Raw genomic sequence first — 15,799 nt, 5'->3', positions numbered from 1 at the left:
CGAATGATATCGAATGGAATCGAATGGAATGGAATGGAATAGAATGGAATCAACCCGAGTGGAAAGGAATAGAATGGAATGGAATGGAATTCAATGGAGTAGAATGGAGTGGAATAGAATGGAATGGAATGGAATGGAATGGAATGGAATGGAATGGAATAGAATGGAATCAACCCGACTAGAACGGAATGGAATGGAATGGAATGGAATGGAATGGAATGGAATGGAATGGAATGGAATGGAATGGAATGGAATGGAATGGACTGGAATGGAATGGAATGGAATGGAATGGAATCCACCCGAGTAGAATGGAATGGATTGGAATGGAATGGAAAGAATGGAATGGAATCGAGTGGAATGGAATGGAATGGAATGGAATGGAATGGAATGGAATGGAATGGAATGGAATCAACCCGAGTAGAATGGAATGGATTGGAATGGAATGGAATGGAATGGAATCGAATGGAATCGAATGGAATGGAATGGAATGGAATGGAATGAAATGGCATGGAATGGAATCAACCCGAGTAAAACGGAATGGAATGGAATGGAATGGAATGGGATGGAATGGAATCGAATGATCTCGAATGGAATAGAATGGAATGGAATCGAATGGAATCGAATGGAATGCAATGGAATGGAATGGAATGGAATGGAATGGAATGGAATGGAATGGAATGGAATGGAATGGAATGGAATGGAATGGAATGGAATGGAATGGAATGGAATCAACCCGAGTAGAATGGAATGGATTGGAATGGAATGGAATGGAATGGAATGGAATCGAATGGAATCGAATAGAATGGAGTGGAATGGAATGGAATGGAATGGAATGGAATGGAATGGAATCAACCCGAGTAGAACGGAATGGAATGGAATGGAATGGAATGGAATGGAATGGAATGGAATGGAATGGAATGGAATGGAATGGAATTCAATGGAATAGAATGGAATGGAATCGAATGGAATCGAATGGAGACGAATGGAATGGAATGGAATGGAATGGAATGGAATCAACCAGAGTAGAATGGAATGTATTGGAATGGAATGGAATGGAATGGAATGGAATGGAATGGAATGGAATGGAATGGAATGGAATGGAATGGAATGGAATGGAATGGAATGGAATGGAATGGAATGGAGTCAATCAGAGTAGAACGGAATGGAATGGAATGGAATGGAATGGAATGCAATGGAATGGAATGGAATTCAATGGAATAGAATGGAATGGAAGGGAATGGAATGGAATGGAATGGAATCGAATGGAATCGAATGGAATCGAACGGAATGGAATGGAATAGAATGGAATCAACCCGAGTAGAACGGAATGGAATGGAATGGAATGGAATGGAATGGAATCGAATGGAATGGAATGGAATGGAATGGAATGGAATCAACCCGAGTAGAATGGAATGGATTGGAATGGAAAGGAATGGAATGGAATGGAATGGAATGGAATGGAATGGAATGGAATGGAATGGAATTCAATGGAATAGAATGGAATGGAATGGAATGGAATAAAATGAAATGGAATGGAATGGCATCGAATGGAATAGAATGGAATCGAATGGAATGGAATGGAATAGAATGGAATGGAATGGAATGGAATGGAATGGAATCAACCCGACTAGAACAGAATGGAATGGAATGGAATGGAATGGAATGGAATGGAATGGAATGGAATGGAATGGAATGGAATGGAATCAAATGGAATCGAATGGAATGGAATGGAATGGAATCAACCAGAGTAGAATGGAATGTATTGGAATGGAATGGAATGGAATGGAATGGAATGGAATGGAATGGAATGGAATGGAATCGAATGGAATGGAATGGAATCGAATGGAATGGAATGGAATGGAATGGAATGGAATGGAATGGAATGGAATGGAATCGAACGGAATCGAATGGAATAGAATGGAATATAATGGAATGGAATGGAATGGAATGGAATGGAATGGAATGGAATGGAATGGAGTCAACCCGAGTAGAATGGAATGGATTGGAATGGAATGGAATGGAAAGTAATGGAATGGAATGGAATGGAATGCAATGGAATGGAATGGAATGCAATGGAATGGAATGGAATGGAATGGAATGGAATGGAATGGAATGGAATGGAATCAACCCGAGTAGAACTATATGGAATGGAAAGGAATGGAATGGAATGGAATTGAATGGAATGGAATGGAATTCAATGTAGTAGAATGTAATGGAATAGAATGGAATGGAATGGAATGGAATGGAATGGAAAGGAATGGAATGGAATGGAATGGAATGGAATGAAACTGAACGGAATGGAATGGAATGGAATGGAATGGAATGGAATGGAATGGAATGGATTGGAATGGAATGGAATCAACCCGAGTAGAATGGAATGGATTGGAATGGAAAGGAATGGAATGGAATGGAATGGAATGGAATGGAATGGAATGGAATGGAATGGAATGGAATGGAATTCAATGTAACCGAAAGGAATTGAATCAACCCATGTGGAACGGAACGGGATGGGACGGGACGGGACGGGATGGGACGGGTCGGGATGGGACGGAATGGAACGGAATGGAACGGCATGGAATCAACCCGAGTAGAATGGAATTTAATGGAAAGGAATAGAATAGAATAGAATGGAATTGAACCAACCCGCGTGGAACGGAATGGAACGGAATGGAAACGAGCGGAACGGAATGCAAAGGAATCAACCCGAGTAAAACGGAGCGGGACGGGACGGGACGGGATGGGACGGAACGGAACGTAACCAAACTCAATGGAATCAAACCGAGTAGAACGGAATGGAATAAATGGAAAGGAATGGAATGGAATGGAATGGAATGGAATGGAATGGAATGGAATGGAATGGAGTGGAATGGAATGGAATGGAATGGAATGGAAATCAACCCGAGTAGAACGGAATGGAATGGAATGGAATGGAATGGAATGGAATGGAATGGAATGGAATGGAATGAGCCCGAGTGGAATGGAATGGAATGGAATGGAATGGAATGGAATGGAATGGAATGGAATGGAATGGAATGGAATGGAATGGAATGGAATCAACCCGAGTAGAATGGAATGGATTGGAATGGACTGGAATGGAATGGAATGGAATGCAATCAATCCGAGTAGAATGGAATGGAATGGAATGGAATGGAATTCAATGTAATAGAATGGAATTGAATCAACCCGCGTGTAACGGAATGGAACGGAACGGAAAGGAACGGAACGGAATGGAACGGAATCAACCCGATCAGAACGGAACGTAATTTGACGGGACGGGACGGGACGGGACGCGTCGGGATGGGACGCAATGGAACGGAACGGAACGGCATGGAATCAACCCGAGTAGAATGGAATGGAATGGAATGGAATGGAATGGAATGGAATGGAATGGAATAGAATAGAATGGAATTGAATCAACCCGCGTGGAACTGAATGGAACGGAACGGAAATGAACGGAACGGAGTGGAAAGGAATCAACCAGAGTACAACGGCACGGGACGGGACGGGACGGGATGGGACGGGACGGGACGGGACGGGACGGGACGTGTCGGGACGGAACGGAACGGAACGGGAATCAATGGATTCAAGCCGAGTAGAACGGAATGGAATAGAATGGAATGGAATGGAATGGAATGGAATGGAATGGAATGGAATGGAATGGAATGGAATCAACCCGAATACAACGGAATGGAATGGAATGGAATGGAATGGAATGGAATGGAATGGAATGGAATGGAATGGAATGGAATTGAATGGAAATCAACCTGAGTAGAACGGAATGGAATGGAATGGAATGGAATGGAATGGAATGGAATGGAATGGAATGGAATGGAATGGAATCAACCCGAATACAACGGAATGGAATGGAGTGGAATGGAATGGAATGGAATGGAATGGAATGGAATGGAATTGAATGGAAATCAACCTGAGTAGAACGGAATGGAATGGAATGGAATGGAATGGAATGGAATGGAATGGAATGGAATGGAAAGAACCCGAGTGGAATGGAATGGAATGGAGTGGAATGGAATGATGAACCCGAGTAGAATGGAATGGTTTGGAATGAAATGGAATGGAATGGAATGGAATGGAATCGAATGGAATGGAATGGAATGGAATGGAATGGAATGGAATGGAATGGAATGGAATGGAATCAACCCGAGTAGAACGGAATGGGTTGGAATGCAAAGGAATGGAATGGAATGGAATGGAATGGAATGGAATGGAATGGAATGGAATGGAGTGGAATCAAACCGATTAGAACGGAATGGAATGGAATGGAATGGAATGGAATGGAATGAAACGGAATGGAATGGAATCAACCCGAGTAGAACGGAATGGAATGGAATGGAATGGAATGGGATGGAATGGAATCGAATGATATCGAATGGAATCGAATGGAATGGAATCGAATGGAATCGAATGGAATGCAATGGAATGGAATGGAATGGAATGGAATGGAATGGAATGGAATGGAATGGAATGGAATGGAATCAACCCGAGTAGAATGGAATGGATTGGAATGGAATGGAATGGAATGGAATGGAATCGAATGGAATCGAATGGAATGGAGTGGAATGGAATGCAATGGAATGGAATGGAATGGAATGGAATCAACCCGAGTAGAACGGAATGGAATGGAATGGAATGGAATAGAATGGAATGGAATGGAATGGAATGGAATGGAATTCAATGGAATAGAATGGAATGGAATCGAATGGAATCGAATGGAGACGAATGGAATGGAATGGAATGGAATGGAATGGAATGGAATCAACCAGAGTAGAATGGAATGTATTGGAATGGAATGGAATGGAATGGAATGGAATGGAATGGAATCGAATGGAATGGAATGGAATGGAATGGAATGGAATGGAATGGAATGGAATGGAATGGAGTCAATCAGAGTAGAACGGAATGGAATGGAATGGAATGGAATGGAATGCAATGGAATGGAATGGAATTCAATGGAATAGAATGGAATGGAAGGGAATGGAATGGAATGGAATGGAATCGAATGGAATCGAATGGAATCGAACGGAATGGAATGGAATAGAATGGAATCAACCCGAGTAGAACGGAATGGAATGGAATGGAATGGAATGGAATGGAATCGAATGGAATGGAATGGAATGGAATGGAATGGATTCAACCCGAGTAGAATGGCATGGATTGGAATGGAAAGGAATGGAATTGGATGGATTGGAATGGAATGGAATGGAATTCAATGGAATAGAATGGAATGGAATGGATTGGAATAAAATGAAATGGAATGGAATGGAATCGAATGGAATAGAATGGAATCGAATGGAATGGAATGGAATAGAATGGAATGGAATGGAATGGAATGGAGTGGAATCAACCCGAGAAGAACAGAATGGAATGGAATGAAATGGAATGGAATCGAATGGAATCGAATGGAATGGAATGGAATGGAATGGAATGGAATGAACCCAAGTAGAATGGAATGGATTGGAATGGAATGGAATGGAATGGAATGGAATCGAATCGAATGGAACGCAATGGAATGGAATGGAATGGAATGGAATGGAATGGAATGGAATGGAATGGAATGGAATCAACCCGAGTAGAATGGAATGGATTGGAATGGACTGGAATGGAATGGAATGGAATGCAATCAATCTGAGTAGAATGGAATGGAATGGAATGGAATGGAATTCAATGTAATAGAATGGAATTGAATCAACCCGCGTGTAACGGAATGGAATGGAACGGAAAGGAACGGAACGGAATGGAACGGAATCAACCCGATCAGAACGGAACGGAATGGGACGGGACGGGACGGGACGCGTCGGGATGGGACAGAATGGAACGGAACGGAACGGCATGGAATCAACCCGAGTAAAATTGAATGGAATGGAATGGAATGGAATGGAATGGAATGGAATGGAATGGAATAGAATAGAATGGAATTGAATCAACCCGCGTGGAACTGAATGGAAGGGAACGGAAAGGAACGGAACGGAGTGGAATGGAATCAACCCGAGTACAACGGCACGGGACGGGACGGGACGGGACGGGACGGGACGGGACGGGACGTGTCGGGACGGAACGGAACGGAACGGAACTCAATGGATTCAAGCCGAGTAGAACGGAATGGAATAGAATGGAATGGAATGGAATGGAATGGAATGGAATGGAATGGAATGGAATGGAATGGAATGGAATGGAATGGAATGGAAATCAACCTGAGTAGAACGGAATGGAATGGAATGGAATGGAATGGAAAGGAATGGAATGGAATGGAATGAACCCGAGTGGAATGGAATGGAATGGAATGGAATGGAATGATGAATCCGAGTAGAATGGAACGGTTTGGAATGAAATGGAATGGAATGGAATGGAATCGAATGGAATGGAATGGAATGGAATGGAATGGAATGGAATGGAATGGAATGGAATGGAATGGAATGGAATCAACCCGAGTAGAAAGGAATGGGTTGGAATGGAAAGGAATGGAATGGAATGGAATGGAATGGAATGGAATGGAATGGAATGGAATGGAATGGAATCGAATGGAATGGAATGGAATGGAATGGAATGGAATGGAATAGAATGGAATGGAATGGAATGGAGTCAATCAGAGTAGAACGGAATGGAATGGAATGGAATGGAATGGAATGGAATGGAATGCAATGGAATGGAATGGAATTCAATGGAATAGAATGGAATGGAAGGGAATGGAATGGAATGGAATGGAATCGAATGGAATCGAATGGAATCGAACGGAATGGAATGGAATAGAATGGAATCAACCCGAATAGAACGGAATGGAATGGAATGGAATGGAATGGAATGGAATCGAATGGAATGGAATGGAATGGAATGGAATGGAATCAACCCGAGTAGAATGGAATGGATTGGAATGGAAAGGAATGGAATTGGATGGAATGGAATGGAATGGAATGGAATTCAATGGAATAGAATGGAATGGAATCGAATGGAATTGAATGGAGACGAATGGAATGGAATGGAATGGAATGGAATGGAATCAATCAGAGTAGAACGGAATGGAATGGAATGGAATGCAATGGAATGGAATTCAATGGAATAGAATGGAATGGAAGGGAATGGAATGGAATGGAATGGAATGGAATGGAATCAAATGGAATCGAACGGAATGGAATGGAATAGAATGGAATCAACCCGAGTAGAACAGAATGGAATGGAATGGAATGGAATGGAATGGAATGGAATGGAATGGAATGGAATGGAATGGAATGGAATGGAATGGAATAGAATGGAATCAACCCGAGTAGAATGGAATGGATTGGAATGGAAAGGAATGGAATGGAATGGAATCGAATGGAATGGAATGGAATGGAATGGAATGGAATCAATCCGAGTAGAATGGAATGGAATGGAATTCAATGTAACCGAAAGGAATTGATTCAACCCATGTGGAACGGAACGGGATGGGACGGGACGGGACGGGATGGGATGGGTCGGGATGAGACGGAATGGAACGGAACGGAATGGCATGGAATCAACCCTAGTAGAATGGAATGGAATGGAATGGAATGGAAAGAAAAGGAATAGAATAGAATAGAATGGAATTGAACCAACCCGCGTGGAACAGAATGGAACATAATGGAAACGAGCGGAACGGAATGGAAAGGAATCAACCCGAGTAAAACGGCACGGGACGGGACGGGACGGAACGGAACGGAACCAAACTCAATGGAATCAACCCGAGTAGAACGCAATGGAGTAAATGGAAAGGAATGGAATGGAATGGAATGGAATGGAATGGAATGGAATGGAATCGAATGGAATCGAATGGAATAGAATGGAATATAATGGATTGGAATGGAATGGAATGGAATGGAGTGAACCCGAGTAGAATGGAATGGATTGGAATGGAATGGAATGGAATGGAATGGAATGGAATGGAATGCAATGGAATGGAATGGAATGGAATGGAAAGGAATGGAATCAACCCGAGTAGAACTAAATGGAATGGAAAGGAATGGAATGGAATGGAATGGAATGGAATGGAATGGAATGGAATTCAAAGGAGTAGAATGGAATGGAATAGAATGGAATGGAATGGAATGGAATGGAATGGAATGGAATGGAATGGAATGGAATGGAATGGAATGGAATGGAATGGAATGGAATCAACCCGACTAGAACGGAATGGAATGGAATGGAATGGAATGGAATGGAATGGAATGGAATGGAATGGAATGGAATGGAATGGAATCCACCCGAGTAGAATGGAATGGATTGGAATGGAATGGAAAGGAATGGAATGGAATCGAGTGGAATCGAATGGAATGAAATGGAATGGAATGGAATGGAATGGAATGGAATGGAATGGAATCAACCTGAGTAGAATGGAATGGATTGGAATGGAATGGAATGGAATGGAATCGAATGGAATCGAAAGAAATGGAATGGAATGGAATGCAATGAAATGGAATGGAATGGAATCAACCCGAGTAGAACGGAATGGAATGGAATGGAATGGAATGGGATGGAATGGAATCGAATGATATCGAATGGAATGGAATGGAATGGAATGGAATAGAATGGAATCAACCCGAGTGGAACGGAATGGAACGGAATGGAATGGAATGGAATGGAATGGAATGGAATGGAATGGAATGGAATGGAAATCAACCTGAGTAGAACGGAATGGAATGGAATGGAATGGAATGGAATGGAATGGAATGGAATGGAATGGAAAGAACCCGAGTGGAATGGAATGGAATGGAATGGAATGGAATGATGAACCCGGGTAGAATGGAATGGTTTGGAATGAAATGGAATGGAATGGAATGGAATGGAATCGAATGGAATCGAATGGAATGGAATGGAATGGAATGGAATGGAATGGAATGGAATGGAATCAACCCGAGTAGAACGGAATGGGTTGGAATGGAAAGGAAAGAATTGGAATGGAATGGAATGGAATGGAATGGAATGGAATGGAATGGAATGGAGTGGAATCAAACCGATTAGAATGGAATGGAATGGAATGGAATGGAATGGAATGGAATGGAATGGAATGGAATGGAATGGAATGGAATGGAATAGAAAGGAATGGAATGGAATGGAATGGAATGGAATGGAATGGAATGGAATGGAATGGAATCAACCCGAGTAGAATGGAATGGATTGGAATGGAATGGAATGGAATGGAATGGAATGGAATGGAATCGAATGGAATGGAATGGAATCGAATGGAATGGAATGGAATGGAATGGAATGGAATGGAATGAAATGGAATGGAATGGAATGGAATGGAATGGAATCAAACGGAATCGAATGGAATAGAATGCAATATAATGGAATGGAATGGAATGGAATGGAGTCAACCCGAGTAGAATGGAATGGATTGGAATGGAATGGAATGGAAAGTAATGGAATGGAATGGAATGGAATGGAATCAACCCGAGTAGAACTAAATGGAATGGAAAGGAATGGAATGGAATGGAATTGAATGGAATGGAATGGAATTCAATGGAGTAGAGTGGAATGGAATAGAATGGAATGGAATGGAATGGAATGGAATGGAATGGAATGGAATGGAATGGAATGGAATAGAATGGAATCAACCCGACTAGAACGGAATGGAATGGAATGGAATGGAATGGAATGGAATGGAATAGAATGGAATGGAATGGAATGGAATGGAATGGAATGGAATGGAATGGAATGGAGTGGAATCAACCCGAGTAGAGCGGAATGGAAAGGAATGGAATGGAATGGAATGGAATGGAATGGAATGGAATGGAATTTAATGGAATGGAATGGAATCAAAAGGAATGGAATGGAATGGAATGGAATGGAATGGAATGGAATGGAATGGAATGGAATTTAATGGAATGGAATGGAATGGAATGGAATGGAATGGAATGGAATGGAATGGAATCAACCCGTGTAGAATGAAATGGATTGGAATGGAATGGAATGGAATGGAATGGAATGGAATGGAATGGAATCAAATGGAATCGAATGGAATCGAATGGAATCGAATGGAATGGAATGGAATCGAACGGAATCGAATGGAATGGAATGGAATATAATGGAATGGAATGGAATGGAATGGAATGGAATGGAATGGAGTCAACCCGAGTAGAATGGAATGGATTGGAATGGAATGGAATGGAAAGTAATGGAATGGAATGGAATGGAATGGAATGGAATGGAATGGAATGGAATGGAATGGAATGGAATGGAATGGAATCAACCAGAGTAGAACTAAATGGAATGGAAAGGAATGGAATGGAATGGAATAGAATGGAATGGAATGGAATTCAATGGAGTAAAATGGAATGGAATAGAATGGAATGGAATGGAATGGAATGGAATGGAATGGAATAGAATGGAATCAACCCGACTAGAACGGAATGGAATGGAATGGAATGGAATGGAATCGAATGGAATGGAATGGAATGGAATGGAATGGAATGGAATGGAATGAAACGGAATGGAATGGAATGGAATGGAATGGAATGGAATGGAATGGAATGGAATGGAATCAATCCGAGTAGAATGGAATGGAATGGAATTCAATGTAACCGAAAGGAATTGAATCAACCCACGTGGAACGGAACGGGATGGGACGGGAAGGGACGGGATGGGACGGGTCGGAATGGGACGGAATGGAACCGAATGGAACGGCATGGAATCAACCCGAGTAGAATGGAATGGAATGGAAAGGAATAGAATAGAATAGAATGGAACTGAACCAACCCGCGTGGAACGGAATGGAATGGAATGGAAACGAGCGGAACGGAATGCAAAGGAATCAACCCGAGTAAAACGGAACGGGACGGGACGGGACTGGACGGGACGGAACGGAACGGAACCAAACTCAATGGAATCAACCCGAGAAGAACGGAATGGAATAAATGGAAAGGAATGGAATGGAATTGAATGGAATGGAATGGAATGGAATGGAATGGAATGGAGTGGAAAGGAATGGAATGGAATGGAATGGAAATCAACCCGAGAAGAACGGAATGGAATGGAATGGAATGAAATGGAATGGAATGGAATGGAATGGAATGGAATGGAATGGAATGAGCCCGAGTGGAATGGAATGGAATGGAATGGAATGGAATGGAATGGAATGGAATGGAATCGAATGGAATGCTCAACCCGAGTGGAATGGAATGGAATGGAATGGAATGGAATGGAATGGAATGGAGTGGAATGGAATTCAATGGAATAGAATGGAATGGAATGGAATGGAATAAAATGAAATGGAATGGAATGGAATCGAATGGAATAGAATGGAATCGAATGGAATGGAATGGAATAGAATGGAATGGAATGGAATGGAATGGAGTGGAATCAACCCGAGTAGAATAGAATGGAATGGAATGGAATGGAATGGAATGGAATGGCATGGAATCGAATGGAATAGAATGGAATGGAATGGAATGGAATGGAATGAACCCAAGTAGAATGGAATGGATTGCAATGGAATGGAATTGTATGGAATGGAATCGATTCGAATGGAACGCAATGGAATGGAATGGAATGGAATGGAATGGAATGGAATGGAGTGGAATCAACCCGAGTAGAACGGAATGGAAAGGAATGGAATGGAATGGAATGGAATGGAATGGAATGGAATGGAATGGAATGGAATCAACCCGTATAGAATGGAATGGAATGGAATGGAATGGAATCAACCCGTGTAGAATGGAATGGAATGGAATGGAATGGAATGGAATGGAATGGAATGGAATGGAATGGAATGGAATCGAATGGAATCGAATGGAATCGAATGGAATCGAATGGAATGGAATGGAATCGAACGGAATCGAATGGAATGGAATGGAATATAATAGAATGGAATGGAATGGAATGGAATGGAATGGAATGGAATGGAATGGAATGGAATGGAGTCAACCCGAGTAGAATGGAATGGATTGGAATGGAATGGAATGGAAAGTAATGGAATGGAATGGAATGGAATGGAATGGAATGGAATGGAATGGAATGGAATGGAATTGAATGGAATGGAATGGAATCAACCAGAGTAGAACTAAATGGAATGGAAAGGAATGGAATGGAATGGAATAGAATGGAATGGAATGGAATTCAGTGGAGTAGAATGGAATGGAATAGAATGGAATGGAATGGAATGGAATGGAATGGAATGGAATAGAATGGAATCAACCCGACTAGAACGGAATGGAATGGAATGGAATGGAATGGAATCGAATGGAATGGAATGGAATGGAATGGAATGGAATGGAATCGAATGGAATGAAACTGAATGGAATGGAATGGAATGGAATGGAATGGAATGGAATGGAATGGAATGGAATGGAATCAACCCGAGTAGAATGGAACGGATTGGAATGGAATGGAATGGAATGGAATGGAATGGAATGGAATGGAATGGAATGGAATCTATCCGAGTAGAATGGAATGGAATGGAATTCAATGTAACCGAAAGGAATTGAATCAACCCATGTGGAACGGAACGGGATGGGACGGGAAGGGACGGGATGGGACGGGTCGGAATGGGACGGAATGGAACGGAATGGAACGGCATGGAATCAACCCGAGTAGAATGGAATGGAATGGAAAGGAATAAAATAGAATAGAATGGAACTGAACCAACCCGCGTGGAACGGAATGGAACGGAATGGAAACGAGCGGAACGGAATGCAAAGGAATCAACCCGAGTAAAATGGAACGGGACGGGACGGGACGGGACGGGACGGAACGGAACGGAACCAAACTCAATGGAATCAACCCGAGTAGAACGGAATGGAATAAATGGAAAGGAATGGAATGGAATGGAATGGAATGGAATGGAATGGAATGGAATGGAATGGAATGGAGTGGAATGGAATGGAATGGAATGGAATGGAAATCAACCCGAGTAGAACGGAATGGAATGGAATGGAATGGAATGGAATGGAATGGAATGGAATGGAATGGAATGGAATGGAATGAGCCCGAGTGGAATGGAATGGAATGGAATGGAATGGAATGGAATGGAATCGAATGGAATGCTCAACCCGAGTGGAATGGAATGGAATGGAATGGAATGGAATGGAATGGAATGGAATGGAATGGAGTGGAATCAACCCGAGTAGAACGGAATGGAATGGAATGGAATGGAATGGAATGGAATGGAATGGAATGGAATGGAATTCAATGGAATAGAATGGAATGGAATGGAATGGAATTAAATGAAATGGAATGGAATGGAATCGAATGGAATAGAATGGAATCGAATGGAATGGAATGGAATAGAATGGAATGGAATGGAATGGAATGGAGTGGAATCAACCCGAGTAGAACAGAATGGAATGGAATGGAATGGAATGGAATGGAATGGAATCGAATGGAATAGAATGGAATGGAATGGAATGGAATGGAATGAACCCAAGTAGAATGGAATGGATTGGAATGGAATGGAATAGAATGGAATGGAATCGATTCGAATGGAACGCAATGGAATGGAATGGAATGGAATGGAATGGAATGGAATGGAATGGAATGGAATCAACCCGAGTAGAATGGAATGGATTGGAATGGACTGGAATGGAACGGAATGGAATGCAATCAATCCGAGTAGAATGGAATGGAATGGAATGGAATAGAATTCAATGTAATAGAATGGAATTGAATCAACCTGCGTGTAACGGAATGGAATGGAATGGAAAGGAACGGAACGGAATGGAACGGAATCAACCCGATCAGAACGGAACGGAATGGAACGGAACGGCACGGCATGGAATCAACCCGAGTAAAATGGAATGGAATGGAATGGAATGGAATGGAATGGAATGGAATAGAATAGAATGGAATTGAATCAACCCGCGTGGAACTGAATGGAAGGGAACGGAAAGGAACGGAACGGAGTGGAATGGAATCAACCCGAGTACAACGGCACGGGACGGGACGGGACGGGACGGGACGGGACGGGACGGGACGAGACGGGACGGGACGGGACGTGTCGGGACGGGACGGGACGTGTCGGGACGAAACGGAACGGAACGGAACTCAACGGATTCAAGCCGAGTAGAACGGAATGGAATAGAATGGAATGGAATGTAATGGAATGGAATGGAATTCAATGGAATGGAATGGAATGGAATGGAATGGAATGGAAATCAACCTGAGTAGAACGGAATGGAATGGAATGGAATGAAATGGAATGGAATGGAATGGAATGGAATGAACCCGAGTGGAATGGAATGGAATGGAATGGAATGGAATGATGAATCCGAGTAGAATGGAACGGTTTGGAATGAAATGGAATGGAATGGAATGGAATGGAATGGAATGGAATGGAATGGAATGGAATGGAATGGAATGGAATGGAATGGAATGGAATGGAATGGAATGGAATGGAATGGAATGGAATCAACCCGAGTAGAAAGGAATGGGTTGGAATGGAAAGGAATGGAATGGAATAGAATGGAATGCAATGGAATGGAAGGGAATGGAATGGAGTGGAATCAACCCGAGTAGAACGGAATGGAATGGAATGGAAAGGAATGGAATGGAATGGAATGGAATGGAATGGAATGGAATAGAAAGGAATGGAATGGAATGGAATGGAATGGAATGGAATGGAATGGAATGGAATGGAATGGAATGGAATGGAATGGATTGGAATGGAATGGAATGGAATGGAATCAACCCGAGTAGAATGGAATGGATTGGAATGGAATGGAATGGAATGGAATGGAATGGAATGGAATGGAAGGGAATCGAATGGAATGGAATGGAATCGAATGGAATGGAATGGAATGGAATGGAATCGAACGGAATCGAATGGAATAGAATGGAATATAACGGAATGGAATGGAGTGGAATGGAATGGAATGGAGTCAACCCGAGTAGAATAGAATGGAATGGAATGGAATGGAATGGAAAGTAATGGAAAGTAATGGAATGGAATGGAATGGAATGGAATGGAATGGAATGGAATGGAATGGAATCAACCCGAGTAGAACTAAATGGATTGGAAAGGAATGGAATGGAATGGAATGGAATGGAATTGAATGGAATTCAATGGAGTAGAATGGAATGGAATAGAATGGAATGGAATGGAATGGAATGGAATGGAATGGAATGGAATGGAATGGAATGCAATGGAATGCAATGGAATGGAACGGAATCAACCCGACTAGAACGGAATGGAATGGAATGGAATGGAATGGAATGGAATGGAATGGAATGGAATCGAATGGAATGGAATGGAATGGAATGGAATGGAATGGAATGGAATGGAATGGAATGGAATGGAATGGAATGGAATGGAATGGAATGGAATGGATTGGAATGGAATGGAAAGGAATGGAATGGAATCGAGTGGAATCGAATGGAATGGAATGGAATGGAATGGAATGGAATGGATTGGAATGGTATGGAATGGAATGGAATGGAATCAACCTGAGTAGAATGCAATGGATTGGAATGGAATGGAATGGAATGGAATCGAATGGAATCGAAAGAAAAGGAATGGAATGGAATGGAATGAAATGGAATGGAATGGACTCACCCCAAGAAGAACGGAATGGAATGGAATGGAATGGAATGGGATGGAATGGAATCGAATGATATCGAATGGAATCGAATGGAATGGAATGGAATAGAATGGAATCAACCCGAGTGGAACGGAATGGAATGGAATGGAATGGAATGAAATGGAATGGAATGGAATGGAATGGAATGGAATGGAATGGAATGGAATGGAATGGAATGGAATGGAATCAACCCGAGTAGAACTAAATGGAATGGAAAGGAATGGAATGGAATGGAATAATATGGAATGGAATGGAATTCA

This window comes from Gorilla gorilla, chromosome 17 (genome assembly GCF_029281585.2).
Source record: "Gorilla gorilla gorilla isolate KB3781 chromosome 17, NHGRI_mGorGor1-v2.1_pri, whole genome shotgun sequence".
In the NCBI taxonomy this organism is placed as follows: domain Eukaryota; kingdom Metazoa; phylum Chordata; class Mammalia; order Primates; family Hominidae; genus Gorilla; species Gorilla gorilla.
This window is presented reverse-complemented; position numbering follows the sequence as displayed.